The sequence below is a fragment of the Oratosquilla oratoria genome, chromosome 9, assembly GCF_046742065.1.
Source record: "Oratosquilla oratoria isolate Oo_2021 chromosome 9, ASM4674206v1, whole genome shotgun sequence".
Classification (NCBI taxonomy): Eukaryota; Metazoa; Arthropoda; class Malacostraca; order Stomatopoda; family Squillidae; genus Oratosquilla; species Oratosquilla oratoria.
In genome coordinates this window covers 47,569,749-47,585,585 of record NC_134785.1, presented here as the reverse complement: position 1 = coordinate 47,585,585, position 15,837 = coordinate 47,569,749, and the positions used below count along the sequence as shown (strand labels likewise).

At 39.3% G+C, this 15,837-nt stretch overlaps 1 protein-coding gene across 1 annotated transcript in view; it reads right to left on the bottom strand.

Moving 5' to 3' along the window:
- LOC143028377 (uncharacterized) overlaps positions 1-5,492 on the bottom strand; it is a 41,085-nt gene extending 35,593 nt beyond the window's left edge. Inside the window, exon 1 of the mRNA XM_076190359.1 lies at positions 3,978-5,492. The gene's annotated coding sequence lies outside the window, so the exon portion shown is untranslated. The remainder of the gene's footprint in view (positions 1-3,977) is intronic.
- Positions 5,493-15,837: the final 10,345 nt, after the last annotated feature.

Genomic DNA, 15,837 nt, shown 5'->3' with positions numbered 1-15,837 from the left:
TATCCGCCTGTTGTTCGCGTGGCTGAAACGTCTGTCTGGATCAGAGCCCCTGATCCAGACGGCCGTTTCAGCCACGCGAACAACAGGCGGATAATTAGTCCACCCGCTGTGACAGCCCGCCACACCGACAGATGAGGTCGAGTGGGGGACCAACCTGACACTTTGCCACGTTCCTTCTTTTGCCATATATACAGGTACTCCTCGTTTAACAACCTACTCGGTTAACGACAACTCGGAGTAACGACGGGCTTTATGACGTCGTTTAACGTAAATCTCCCGAAGTTACGACGTCGTGTACGATAATTAAGTTGGCTGAGGCAAATTTGTATGATGTTATAAATGAACTTGTACGGTGGATATTAGCTGTGAGGTAAAGTGTTCTGAAGCTTAGGTCTACATTACCATCCTGCAAGCTGCAAAAACTACCTGGGGTACAGTGTATACCGGTAGTGGTATATTTTTAGTTTCGACCATGGGCGCAATATAACAATAGAAAATTAATTATTAATTTTGTAAATTATAATGTATCAACGTAATATGCAATTTTGAGAGCTGAAATGAAAAAAAAAAATGCTAAAACAGATTTCGTAAGTAACGAAGTCATGTCGGACGAATGGTACACCATGTTTGTTATGATAGATGCCGATGTCGAAGAAATGAAAGGATAAATTAATTCGTCTAACCTAAACTAAACTAACCTAAACTGTGTTTAATAAATCATTACCTGCAAATTAAATGTCATCCGGCTCGTCCTCATTGTCGTCGTCGTGAGAGACGTTGGCAGACGACAAGATGGCGTCTCGAGCCTATGTTACCGACTTTGTTCATTAGCATATTTTCTTGTAGCAAGGTATTTTTTACTTTCATTTCTGCCCACAAAATTGCATATTACGTTGATACATTTTAATTTACAAAATTAATAATTAATTTTCTATTGCTATATTGCGCCCATGGTCGAAACTAAAAAACTACCCCGGTATTCAATATGGAATGTCAGCATACGCGGATTTGGTCATATACGGTAATTTTAGGAACCTAACCACCGTAAATAAACAGTAAAGCTTTAATGTTCTGTATAAAAGAGGGAAAATACACGAAAATAAAGATACAAGTATTGCTGGACATTGTACATACAGTACATGTACGTATATGTATACACTTTCGCTTAACGACCAATTCGGTTAACGACGGCGCGCTGGTCCCAATTGTCGTTGTTAAACGAGGAGTACCTGTATTGACCAACTTGACTTTAAACTATGTTCCTCTGAAGAAGCCACTCAGGCGAAACTAGCCAGGAATAAAAGTATTTCCCTCAGCCCGTGTTCCCTTCACCTCCTATCCACATTCGTCACAATGTATACACACTCAAGATTATGTTATATGTATTGCAAAATATACCTGTATAATGTAAAATACAAAACAGTATCATTTATGATGAGCTAAGTGGTCTGGGATGGCTATCATATCCCCCAAATATGTTAGGTTTGGTAAAGTTATATTAGTATCATATTTTGATTATGGTTTCAATTTCAGAATAGGTCAACAATAACAAACCATTATTCAATTTCATTCAACCTGTATTTACTATTGTGCAATGTAAGTTGTAACTGAAGCAGATTGCATATAAAAGAGGTATTAATGATTGTATTGTATTTCATTGTCAATATCCAGCATTTCTATTTTTTAGGACAATATCCAATTAAAGGGATAATACAGGGATAGTAAAGGAGAGATTGTACCAATATAATTGTCTCTACTTAAGCATCCAGCTATTCTATTTTTCAGGACAATATTGTATTGAAAATACATTATGGAGATGGTAAAGGGGAGATTTTAGGAAGGAAGGCAACATAAAGGACAGATAGAAGTTGAAAGCAATTTCCATTCTTGAATAGTCTCTGACCATGAAAGAATACTGATTGTTCTAAGGTTGTCACTTGATTTCATGACACATTGACCACACAAGACTTATCCAGTAAAATAACCTGTACAGTAATATAAAAAAGAATTGAGCTCTTCATTCTGAATTCATTTCCATAATGGAATACTATAGTTTTCTCATAGAGTAAGGTTACCAGTCATTTTCAGATTCTCATACTGTCACAAAGGCAGCACCAGTGAAAATAAAAAACTGGCAAACTATATTTTCAGTCATCAGGATTAAATATACCATATTATAATCAATATTTCTATTATTCATCAACTTTTGTCACAGTGTGTGGTTGGGGTCATTCCTATTTTGCTTTGCTTGACATTATTTGAATTATGTTTAGCATCCTTGTTCTCTGTGGGCCTTGTCTATTTGTACATTATTATGTCACAATCTTTCTTATGCATTTATTCTATTACATTTCTTTTTAACAATGGCAAACAGCAAAGTTGAAATCAGTTACCTTGATGTCTCTTTGTAGTTGGGTAAACTACCAACATGTACTGAAGGGTACTGATAGGAGTAAATCATGTTGACATGTGATCCATTTCCAAAGATTTTATTGTTTGAGGACGATGTCCCTGGATCCAAGACAGATTCAACATTTCGACATTAACTCCAACATTCAACTGAAGCATAGGTTGGAGTGTCAATGACTAAAAAATGGAAACAAGATCAAAAGAAGATGGAAAGTTTTCCACTCTGTCATGGTCACTTCTGCTAGCCCCATTGATTGGATGAAAGGCCACACCCATTATTTCATGGTTAATAAAGCAGCATCCCTACTTATAGAACATCAAGTGAAAGGTGAGATAAGTATTTACCTAGTTGTATTTACCAAATTATATTATACGGGAAGGGGAGCTATGCTCGTAGTGACTCATCTTTGTATCTCACAAGATCTAGTTTGTTCTTAAATTCATGTTTGGTGTTTGCACACCTTATTGATATGAGGAAAGAGTTACTCTGAACTGTGACATTAAAAATAAGAGGTTAGGTGGGTCAACCCTGCTGTCAAAAATATACTTTAAAAAATTCGTAGTGATGTTACTAATAATTTGTGATTTTTTTTTTAGCTCAACACACTCAGAATGCTAGGAGCTATATAATGATATAGATAAGAATTGAATCTGTGAGACTGGCAAACAAATTTATATTCAAAAATTTTCTTTAATGAAAATAGGCCAGTAAGAAAAATTGTAGGCACTGCAGACAATAGAATTTAATGCCTTCCCTGCTCCCAGCACTAGCAACACTTTTGCAAGAATTTATAGGTTAGGTTCAGTTGCGCTAATCCCCATTACAACCCCTGCCAAACACTGAAAATTAGTGGTATTTTTCATGGGGTACAAAATACTCATAATGATAGGAGCTATCCTATCCAATGATATAGATAAGAATTGCATCTGTGAAACTGGCCTTCTTTCTCTATGCCCATTCAGCGTGGACAGCTCAACTTTCAACACCATCACCTACTGCATGCAATTCTGCATGAAGCAGTGTGGACCTGGCTTAAGCCTCTCAGGCTCTGTAATTGACTGAATGAATAAACAATATTTCAATTGGAACTGGACATTATTGTTTTGTTTCAGTACTTGGTGGACTAACTTGCTCTGGGCTTGAGAGGGTACAACTGGATGTGAGAGGTCATCAGTAGGCCCGGATCCACCTACAAAGTGTTTCCTGCATATTTATGTCTTTTTTCATATGGTCACTGATAAAATCCTCCCTTCAACATACTTAACCCCCTTACTCCGTTGATAATAACAATGGAGCAGTCTAGGCTTACGTACATAAACAACAAAAGCTAGCACAGCTATTTACCTGTTTCATTAACATATCATTAACTTGCATACTTTTGAAACAAACCATAATGAAATATATATATTTTTAAAGCTTAAAAAGTGTACTTCACATTGATATACATATAAAATACTATAATGAACATGGGTAAGCACATTTAAAAGTAAAAAAAAAAAAAAATGAATTCCAATCTTGACAAACAAAAATGGAACTTGTAATGAATCAGTGTGAACATTACACTTACAGTTATAATATGAAGAATTGTGTGGAAATCTTCTGGAGTCTACATATATCATAATGCAGAACTAGAAAGATTGTGGCGCAACCCACTGACACCTGTAAATGGCACTTGAAGAGGCCCATGCAACAGGTGCTGTACTCCCATCATCCTCACTATCATCATTTTCATTTTCACCATTAATTTCAGCAGTTTCAGCGGTTTCTGTTGCCGAATCATCATCACTCACTTCTTCATGGTCATGGTTAATCTCATCATCACTCATACCACAATCAATAATATATAATCATTATACCAACTCAATAAGAAACGTCCAGTATGATCTCTGAGTCTGCCTCCTGTGCCATTGTTACAGACTCCTAATTTTCACTTCACTTTTATGCACAGTTAGTACTGTCACTATTTTCTTTTGCTATATTATATAGCATGAAACATTTATTTATCATTAGAAACACATATTTTATAATATTTTTACTTTTAAACACTAAAAACATAGTAAAGTTGCTGTCAATATAACTATCAATGCACTTACGAAGAAATTGCACTTCAAACTGCCTCTCTTCAAACAGCTATTCAAAAACAGGCACTGATTGGTTATTGTTTCAAGAGGGTGGAAATGATGAGCCAATAGTAGTTCTTGATGCATTAGCTATGGGCTTGTGTAAACAAAAAATAAGACTCTAATGAACCGGGAAGTTTGAACTGCACCACATTCGTGGCGTGTCAGAGTGTACAGGAAATGTCATGATCGTGGCGTGGCGGAGCGTACAGGAAATGTCATGATTGTGGCGTGACAAAGTGTACAGGAAATGTCACGATCATGGTGTGATGGAGTAATGGGGTTAAACCTATCACTGATACTTTTAATGTCCAAATGTGGTTTGGGAAAATGGATCCAAGTAATACCCTTCATATGCGGTCTGTCCTCATAATGTGAGTCACTATGACATAATCCATAGTAGAAGTGTTTAGCAGATGGCATTTTGAAAAGTTAAATTAGGTTGGATTCTGTCACAATAGCCAATAAATGTGGTTATTTTTCACAGGAAAATGAATAATGTAGCAAGGTGTATATATTTGTCCACAAGGGATTTTCCCGCACAATAATATGTGTCATCATAACAAAGTCTTTTTCAATTTTAAGGACCAGTGCATCTTTCATTTTCAGATTTAATAATTTAGGCTTACTTTTTCCTAATGCATATCGATTCAAGATAAACCAACTGAAGTGCCTTTTCTTAAAATTATTAAAAGACAGGTGCTAATTCTCAAGTTCTTAATATCTAAGGTGCTGTTTCATTTTTATTTATCATTATTATTCACAACTTATTTATAGATTAAAATAACCTAACCTAATGTAAACTATTTGAAAACTTACATAATCATATAGGTGGACAATATAAATTATCCTTTAAATTTGTTGTCATAAATTGAAATTTTCTTTAATATCTTAAAATATTTTTCGGACAATTTATAGTTTCACCCAACCATAGAATTTGATATGTGGCTTATGTGTTTCTGGTGAGAAATGTTGTGATACGAACGATGGTGTACACCATTTCCGTTGCAAATGCGTACTACTGAAGTAATTAAGTAATGAATTTATGCACTTATGCCTACATCTACTGAACGATCTGGGGGGACGTGTGGGAAATCGGGGTTTTTGGGTGGGGGAGACTAATAAATAGAGTAATGTGTGTTGCAAAACAGGTATAAAATGAAAAAAACAAAAAACAAAAAAACACACATGTTAGGTCCGGAGTCCAGCGGTAGCCATCTTTGTGTTTACCAACAACTCGAAAAATGTCTCACTAAAATAGTTACACTTAGCAAAGTCCACTCCAGCCACACAAGACTTCCTAACCGTAAACTAATGTTACCTCCGTTAGGTTAGGTTAGGTTAGGTTAGTTTACTTTACAGTTACCAAGTCTTGCGCCATCGGCTGCCCTCAATCTAGCACTTCAATCTATACTTACAATCGTTAGTAAACAAACATAGTGCCGTGCGCGGTACCCGCCGATATGGGGTATTTTTGTTTTTTATGGGTTTCTTTAGTTTTCTTCATTTTACACCTGTTTGGCAATGCGCATTACTCCATTTATTAGTCTCCCCCACCCAAAAACCCCGATTTCCCACACATCCCTCCAGATCGTTCAGGAGATGTAGACATAAGTGCATAACTTCAATACTTAATTACTTCAAAAGTACACATTTGCGACAGAAATGATGTACACCATCATTCATATCACAACATTTCTCACCAGAAACACATAAGCCACATATCAAATTCTATGGTTGAATGAAACTATAAATTGACCTATTTTTCTTATAATATAAAGGCTACCTTGTGTATCCTTAACAGAGCATAAGTGCTTTATACTGTGTTTCAACCAGGTGCAAATTCTTAGATTGAAAACTCTAGTGCTTATTCTATAGAATGAATTTAGGTGCCTCAACTTGAAATGATCCCCCAAAAGCATACATTTTCATACTTTCTTGTCATGCAAAGCAATATACAAAGCTCACTATCTCATCACTTTGAAAAATAAAAGTACCCCTAAGACTGTAGGGGGAGGGGGGGGGGGCGACACTGGTTTGGGAAAGAAAAATGGATCAGAATGTTCAGTGACACATCTTCATTTTCTCAACAAATTGTTTTGACATAATAATGGAGATCTCCTCAAGAACATGTTTGTTGCATAAGAATTAATTTTGTTTTGTACAAGTTTCAAGAAAAATTTATGTTTCCAGTATTTCTTCAAAAGTGCACACATACATGATAGAGCATTAGAAATTAGATACTAATTTTGTATATTATAATATATCAATGTAATATTTTTCTTGGCAGAAATCGATAACAGAAAACATTGCTAAAAGCTACGCACAATTGAAGTTGCATCAACTCCTTTAGATACCATCTTTGTTTTCATAGATTCGGAGGTTGAAGATGACAACAACCCTGATGACCTCTAGAATTACAGATACCACATTACCAAATGCAGGTTAGGTTATGTAGGTAGGGTAGGTTGGGTTAGCATAGACAAATTAGTATTTTAATTTCTTCAACCTTCACATCTACCACAACAAAGATGGGTATATTTTTAGTTGTGCACCCCAACGTGATAGAGCTATAGAAAAATAATAATTAATTTTGTAAATTATAATGCATCAACGTAATATGCAATTTTCTTGGCAGAGATCTATAACAAAAAAGTTGCTAAAACCTATTTACTAAGAAACGAAGTCGTGGCAGTTGAATGATATGCCAAGTTTGTTTTGATAGATGCTGAGGTCGAAGAAATTAAAGGATGATAAATTTGTCTATTCTAACCTAACCTACCTCACCTAAACCAACCTACCGACCTAACCAACTTACCTATCGACCTAACCAACTTACCTACCTACCTACCATACCTAACTTAACCTACCTAATCTAACTTATGTAACCTATATTTATTAATTTGGTACTTCAAATTCTAAAGATCATCCAAGTCGTCATCATAGATGTTGATGGCCTGATTATTATTGTACCTCAGGCAATTTACAGGCAATGGCAGAACCCCATGATTTCTCAATAAGTACAAAGAAGCCCTACTGTATTTGTAACAGCACTTATTAATGTCACCTGAAGTTGGAGAACACCTGATCTACAACATGAAAGCCATCGTCTAATTGATAGTAACTGAACTGGACAGACAACATGGCATCTGGACCATATCCTAGTGGCTTCGTTCATTAATAGGTTTGCTTGTAGCAAGGTTTCCACCAAGAAAATCACATATTATGTTTCTGTATTATAATTCAAGAAATTGATATCTAATTTTTTATACTATATTGCATAGGTGTGCACAACTAAAATAATACCCAGAGATGGTGTCTCAAGCAGTAAAAGTGGCTATCTTTGTGCATATCTTTCCGTAACTTTTTCTGTTATTGATTTCTGCCAAGAATAATGGATATTACATTGATGTATCATAATTTACAAAATTATCATTTATTTCTAAATTGCATAGGTGTGTACTTCTTAAAATTGACCATGTTTCCTGACAGGACCTCTGGGATTCCTGTGCCCATAAGGTACATTCAAATTGTACTGAATTCAGGTCAACTCAGCTAGGTACATGTGATTCTGCATCATGGATGGAATGTTTCCACTGCCTTTTTGAGCGACTCATATGAATGGGTTCTTCTCCGTTTGAACTCTGGTAGTGTTTGACTCATATGTGAGTGATTCTGTTCTAGAGGTTTCGATTCAGCTCTTAAAAGATTGAAGGAGTTTCACCAATTTAAACATAAACTTGGATAGTTGTAGTGGTAATTTAGTGTACTGTGTGGAAATCTAAAGGTAAGGCAACTTTAAGATTGCTGCTGAAAAATGCATTATGGATCATCGGGTTTTGCCGCTAGAATACTTTAATGACAGTTTCTTATATTTTCTTATTCCACTGACACATCCATGAATTCAAAATTTCATTAAAATTGGACCAGTGGTTGTGTGAACTTCTTTGTCAAAATCTTTACAAATTACCACCCTTTATTTTCACTTCTTGTCAGTCAAGCCAAAAATTCAGAATTGCAGAAAAATTAAAAATGTTGTATCTCCCTTATTTTTCAAGCTATTTCAAAAATTAAAAAAACATTTTGTTATTAATAAAAAGGGACAATTTATATATGCACACAATGGTACAAGTTGAGATATGGCTCATGTGTTTCTAGTGATAAATGTTGTGATATGAACCATGGTGTACTTCATTTCCTTCGCAAGTGCGTAGTTTTATAGATATTAATTGTTAAAGTAATGCACTTTGGCCTACCTCTCCTCCCGAACGATCTGGGGGGGAAATGTTCTTTTATGTGCAAAAAAAAAATTAAAGGGTAACACCAACTTGGTCCATCTACTCGACCAAGTTAGCCCACCATGGTTAGGTTATGTAGGTTAGGTTGTGTACACACTTTTATCATACTTTAATTTCTATCAACCTTCGCATCTATTGAAACAAAAGATGGCATCTCAAGCAGTTGATGGGCCAAGTTGGCAATGGATCAAGCTGCCCCACAAACTATCAGACAACCTAAGTTTCATATTAGAACCCAATGAATGCTTAACTGTAAATATTTATAGTTCAGCAAATCCTCAGACGACGATACTACACAATGTAGAGAAAAAAACTACACAAATTTACCTTCAGAATAATTGTGTAAGCACAAAAAAAAACATATATTGCACCAAACTTACTTTTAATTACAAAATAAAAATATTTATGCCTATACAAATACTAAACTGAAATCATTACAAGATAGAATTCAGCCTTTACAAGTACAACTTTCAAACTTTCTCACCAAAATATCCGTGCCACATACCTTCCTGATTATTTCCAACTTTATCTACTGTGTTTACAAATTTCAGCTTGCGACAAACAAATGAGCAACGAGAAGCGAAACTTAGAAAGATCGTCAATAGAATATGAACAAAAACTATAAGAACATAAGAATGAAGAAGATTGCAAGAGACACTAATGCCTATGCTAGGCAGTTCCATTTCTATTATCACTTGTCATCCCCATCTATAAATTTGTCTAACCGTTTCTCTGAATAACCGATAAATTCAGCGCTCACTACATAGTAACCAAGTCTATTCCATTCGTTGACCACCTTATTGTTAAACTATATTTTGCCTATATCCTTCTTAAATCTAAACTTGTCCAATCTAAATACATTACTGCGAGTCCGCCTTTACCTCAAACCACTTACTCTCTCCATTTCTGATTCTAACACAAGCTCTACTATTCTCATAAAAACTCTTGACTACTCTTAACAGCTTTCCTCCTATCCCATATATCTGCAATACCTCCCACAGTGCCTTCCTGCCTACCCTGTCATAAGCCTTTTCCAAATCCATAAAGGTCCAAAAAATATCCTTACCTATTCCTAAAGCTTTCTCTTATGCCTGTCTTATCCACACAACCCCTACCTGTCCTAAACCCACTCTGTTCTTCACCAATTACTCCATGTTGCTCTCCTAATCCTCTCAATGAAAACTCTCCCACAAGCCTTCCCAACTACACTTAAACTAATCCCTCTGAAACTACCACATTCACACTTGTCCCCTTTTCCCTTGTAAAGTGGAACTATACAGGCACTCCTCCAGTCCTCCGGCACTCTACCCTCTCTTAAACAAACATTGAATAACATTACCAACTAGTCACCATCACTGTACTTCCTTTTTTATCTTTTATTTTTTCAGACTTTCTGCATGGCACCCATCCAACCCAAGTACGTCCTTACCTGCTCTCATCATCTTAACAACTACCTTCACCACATCTTTCTCTATTTCTCCTCCATATTTTCCTCACTCATCACTGTCATCTTCTTCGCGCTTCCCACTGCAACTACCTTTCCCTCCCTATCCTCCTCCACATTAAGCAACTCCCTAAAATACTCTGCCCATCTTCCTCTTTTTGCCGTCTCTTCCATTATCATCTCTCCGTCTGCACCGTTTACCCTTTCTTTCCTACTTGATTTGCCTCCTTTTCCTCTCCTAATTTCTTTTCAAAACATCTTTTCATTATTTAAAAACAATCTGTCATAATCTTACCCCGTTTCACATATGCTCTCCTCTTTGCCTCCTTTATTTTATACTTTACTTCCATTTTCTTTTCTTTGTACCTCTCATATGATTCCCTAGTCCTATTTTGTAACAAATCTATGAATGATCGCTTCTTCTCTTCTTCAACCTTCTTTGCTTCATCACAACACTCATTATCCTTCTTTCTATTCCTTCCTGTTCTCCTTGTTCCACACACCATCTTTGCACACCTTGTGACTCCCTCCTTGACCCATCCCCATTCCTCGTCCACTCCTAGTTCTACTCTATCCTCCACTCCCCTCTCAGCTTCTTCTTGTACTTCTCCTTTTCTTTCTCATTCAAACAGTTTACTTAAAGCACCTCCCTACCTTCTGTCTTTTTCTTCTTTCTCCATCTACCCTCCACTCTCAACTTACCTTCCACAATTTTTTTTTACATTCCCCCACTCTCTTCCCTTAGAAAATGTACATCCCTAACTCTTCCTATTATTCTTCTAGTTACCACTATATAGTCCATTGGCTTTCTTCCTAAATATTGCATTTCCTATAATCAAGTCTCTAGACACATCACCATCAACTCTCCATTTCGATTTTTCCGGAACTCCACACTTCCCAACCACTCCGTCTATTGGCTCTTTTCCTACCCTTGCATTAAGGTCTCCCAATACCACTACACTGACATTTCTCCCTATATCCTCTATGCACTCATTCAAATCTATTCAAAAAGCCCCCTTTCCTCTACACTCTTCTCACTACCAGGCCCATATGCACTTACAAAAACTAACATCTCCCTTCTCTGTTTCACCTTCATCCACATTAACTTTGAGGAAACCTCTTTTCACTCCACCACACTCCCACCTATCTCTTCACTTACTAGTATAGCCACTCTTTCTCTCCCTTGTCCTCTCTTCACTCCTGAGACCCTCCCAACCACACTCCCAAACTCAAACTCGCCCCTTCTTTTCAACTTTGTTTCACTTATTGACAACGCATCCATCTTTCTTCTCACAAACATAATGCCTATCTCTTCCCTTTTACTCTCATCTGTATTGCATTCACACACATTTTAAAGACCCAAACCTTTGGGTCCTAGTTGGAAAACTCCTCCCATACTCTCTTATGCTTTATATATATATATATATATATATATATATATATATATATATATATATATATATATATATATATATATGTATATATATATATATATATATATATATATATATATATATATATATATATATATATATATAAGGCGTGTTCTCTTTGGGGCTACAGGGAGAGTGATACCTAGTCCTATCCCCGCCCTGTTTTTGTCGCCTTATAGAACTGAAGTGGAAATACTTGGTGACAGTATTCTTTCCTCCCGCCACATTAACATTAAGAGAAGTGGTACAAGAAAGTAACAGGAGTGGGGGGGGGACAACATAACGGAGGGACATTCTTAGTGTTATGAAATATCATCATTTCTCTATGAATAGAAGAATCCTCTAACACAGACAAAAAATATGTGTGGCTCAGGTCCGTAGGAACGCCCCATATAGACCCTAAAGTATCAGCCGCACGCTACTGAGCAACTTACCCCACAATAACATGCAGATACTTCAGATGGGGTCAAGTCTATATACATCATGTCTATATGCATGATGAATAATAAGGGACCCAAAAACCAAGCCCTAGGGAACTCCACTAGAAACATTCCCCCATTTGGGTTTTACACCGTTTATGGTGACCCGTTGTTTTCTATCATTGATCCAAACTCTGATCCGTCCATACAATTTTCCCTCATACAATGGGCTTTGACTATATTTGGTAGTCTCTGGTGGGCCACCTTGTCGAACGCTTTGTTAAATTCAAGACAAATAGCATCGTAATTATCATTGTTATCTGATACCTGGAGAACCCATGCTGTGAGTTACAAATCAAATCATGTCTCTCGATGTGATCACTGATTCTATTAGCTATTATTGATTCAAACATTTTACCTATACGTGATGTCAAACTGATTGGGCTGTTGCATATAAACAATTTATCTCCCTTTTTGAAAACAGGAACAACGTTTGCCTGCCCCCAAGCAATTGGCAAAAAAACAGTGTCTACCGACTTATTGGATATTTCCATTAACTGGTCGCCGATTTCAAATTTACACTCTGAGAAGGTTTTAAATATCTCTATTTTTCGTTATTTTATGCATGAAAATATATCTTAGAAGAAGTTAGAAAATTAAAATGCACGTTTCTAGCATTTCATAGTCTTGAGTTTACCCAAATAGGATGATCTTAAAAGTACCTTGTAGCAGACGAACTTTTCAATGTCGTAGTTACATTTTCCACCGTTAGGCCAACTGATGACGTCAGTATTGCCAGCGAGAAGTGAGCAACACGATGGCGATTTCACGTCGAGTGAAGAAGATTTATCGGATTTGGATGCCCTCTCGAGTTCCAATGTGGGTACTGTGGTGTGAATGAAGTGAATGTGGCACGGACGGGAACGCTCGGTTGGCAACCCCCCCCCCCCTCCTTCACCTTCCCCAAGCGGATGCGGGGAAGGTGAAGAAAATATTAAAGGAAACTTTCGGTGAAAGTCCGTTTGATGCGTTTTCTCAGCTGCAAAGAATGCGGTGGGCGGGTGAAGAGGTTGATATGTTCGCCAACGAAATCAAAAGGTTAGCAGGCCTGTCGACGTTCGAGGGCGAAGGCTTGGAGAAAACTAGTGAGGATGGTGTTTGTGAATGGTTCTTCTGATTGAATATCTGCTGGACCACAGGAAATAGATAATGCGGTGACGGCGAGTATGGACGACTTGGTAACCCCAGCTAGGCTGCTGACGAGGACATAGAATGAAAGGCAATTAGCTTCCGCGGCGAGAGAAGGGCCGCTGACGTGCACAAAGGATGAAGAGCCACCGGGGGCCGCAGCGAGAGAAGGGAAAACGGGGGAGTCCAGGGGTGACTACAGCGGATGGCAGGGGCCGTCTCGGGTCCGTTGTTACAAGTGTCGGAGACACCCCGCGAGGGGTTGTAAAGAGGTGGAGCTCGTCTGTTACGCATGCAATCAGCCAGGACATATGGCTCGACACTGCAACCAGGGGAACGGGAGAAGGGCGGCCTCTACACAAGGGGCCGCCAAAGACATGTAAAGACGCCATTCAGCTATATGCCGATCGTGGGTGTCTGGCTGAGAGGAGAACGCGCGAAGGCGCTAATAGATCCCGGTTATTCAACCACGATCGTAACGACCAACGTGGTTCAAGAGTTCAGACAGGGAGATGTGGCCCTGATGACAGTCGATGGGAGGAAGACGAAGTGAGAAGGTGACCAAGAAATTGAAATGATGGTGGAGAGCATCCCGACACGACTAAGAGTGCTCGTCATTAGAACGACGGTAGAGGGAATTGACGTGGTGCTAGGAATAGATGCAATTGCCCAGCTTGGAGAAGTCACGTTTATCGCCGGACAAGTGAGGATTGGAGCAATACACGGCTCGAGTACGGAAGGGGGACGAGGACCCGGGTGAGTCCGGAATTGGATGTAGGAATGACAATGAGGGCCGTGGAGGGCGGTACCTTGTACGATTGAGGACGAAGACTTCCTGGCGAAATTTGATGGCCAGAAGTGGGAGGTAGAGTGATATCCGAAAGAGGGCTCACCTCTTTTGAAGAACAAAGTCGATTGCTACAAAATGACTCTAGGAGAGTGGGGTGAGAGACAACTTGTGGAGCAGTGGATTGATGAGGGAATTTTGAGTCCTTGAGAGGAATCGGTGGAGGGTGGAATCTTGCCCTTGATAGCAGTGGCACAGCCAACCAAGAACAAAGTACGACCGATGTTGGATTTCCGAGAACTGAACCAGTCTGTGAAGTGTCACACTGGCGGTGATTTCGTAGACGTGTGTAGCGAGACCCCACGCAGGTGGCGCCGAATGAGGGGGCATGCACGACTGTAGACCTGCGGGCAGCTTACCTATCAATTCACGTGGCGAAGAAGCTATGGAAATACCAACAAGTAAAATAGAAAGGTAGAACTTATTGCTTAACCAGGCTGGGGTTTGGGCTCTGCTCGGCCCCGACGATCATGGCGAGAATCCTGAAGATAGTACTGGAGAAGACTGAAACGATGAAGAGGTATTGACGCTAAGGATGATACGTGACGTCATACGACGGAGGAGACGCGATGACCCAGTGAGGGGACGGTGGAACGCACAACAACAGGGCCGAGGCGTAGTGTTGTGCGATGCGAGCATCATAGCGACTGGCGCAGTCTTGGAGATTGGGGGCATGGCAGCGAAAAAAGGATGACTACCACCACATCAACGTATCGGAATTGGACGCGGCCATAAAAGGAGTCAATTTGGCGATGAAATGGGGCCCATATGAGATTGAAATCAGGACTGATTCAGCCACAGTAGTGGGGTGGAGGAACTCGGTGCTGACGGCTGAGAAGAGAGTACGCACGAAGGAGGCTGCAGAGGTCCTCATGAAGCGTTGTCTTGGGATCCTGAGGGAGTTGATAGACGATTTCGGGAATGAACAAAGCAGATGCGCTAACCAGAGTAAAGAAAAGCTTGCTGTAAGTGATGGAGAAACATGACGAGAAGTTTGAAGTGTTTTATGATATATTGTTGCATGGAACTCACCACCTAGGTGTCGATAGGTCGTTGCTCCTGGAAAGGAAGGTTGACCCGAATATATCGAGGGAAGAAGTCCAGCGGACGGTGAGAGCGTGCGCCCGATGTCATAGACCCCGCCCTCAGGCCGCACTTGGCGGGGAATTTAATGTGGGAGAAAACTGGAGGAAGCTAGCGGTTGATGTAACCCACTATCGGCGAGGCAGGTACTTATCAATGGTCGATTGCATCCTGGGACGCCTCGCCGTCTGGCGGGAGCTGAAGACGGAGACTGGAGAGAGGATTGCACGGGTGATGAATGAGATATTTCTAGAACGGGGCCCAGTGGATGAAATCCTGATGAATAATGACACAGCATTTCGGAGGTACTGAAAGACGTGTTGGAAAAGTGGAACACGAGACGCCTCTTCCGGGCTGCTTACCGGCCAAGCAGAAATGGAATACTAGAACGACACCATCGCGCGATTAAGTCCATCGCCAAGAGGGCGCTGGTACCACCCACGGAGGCAGTTTTTTGGTATAGCATGACCCCCCAGGTCAGGCTCGATTCCACAAAGAGCCCTGTTTCAATACGATTGGCGACCTCCCCAAAAGGGGCCGGGACTACCAACCAACACTGAAGAAGGCTCCGCCTCACTACAGGTGGGGGAGGTCT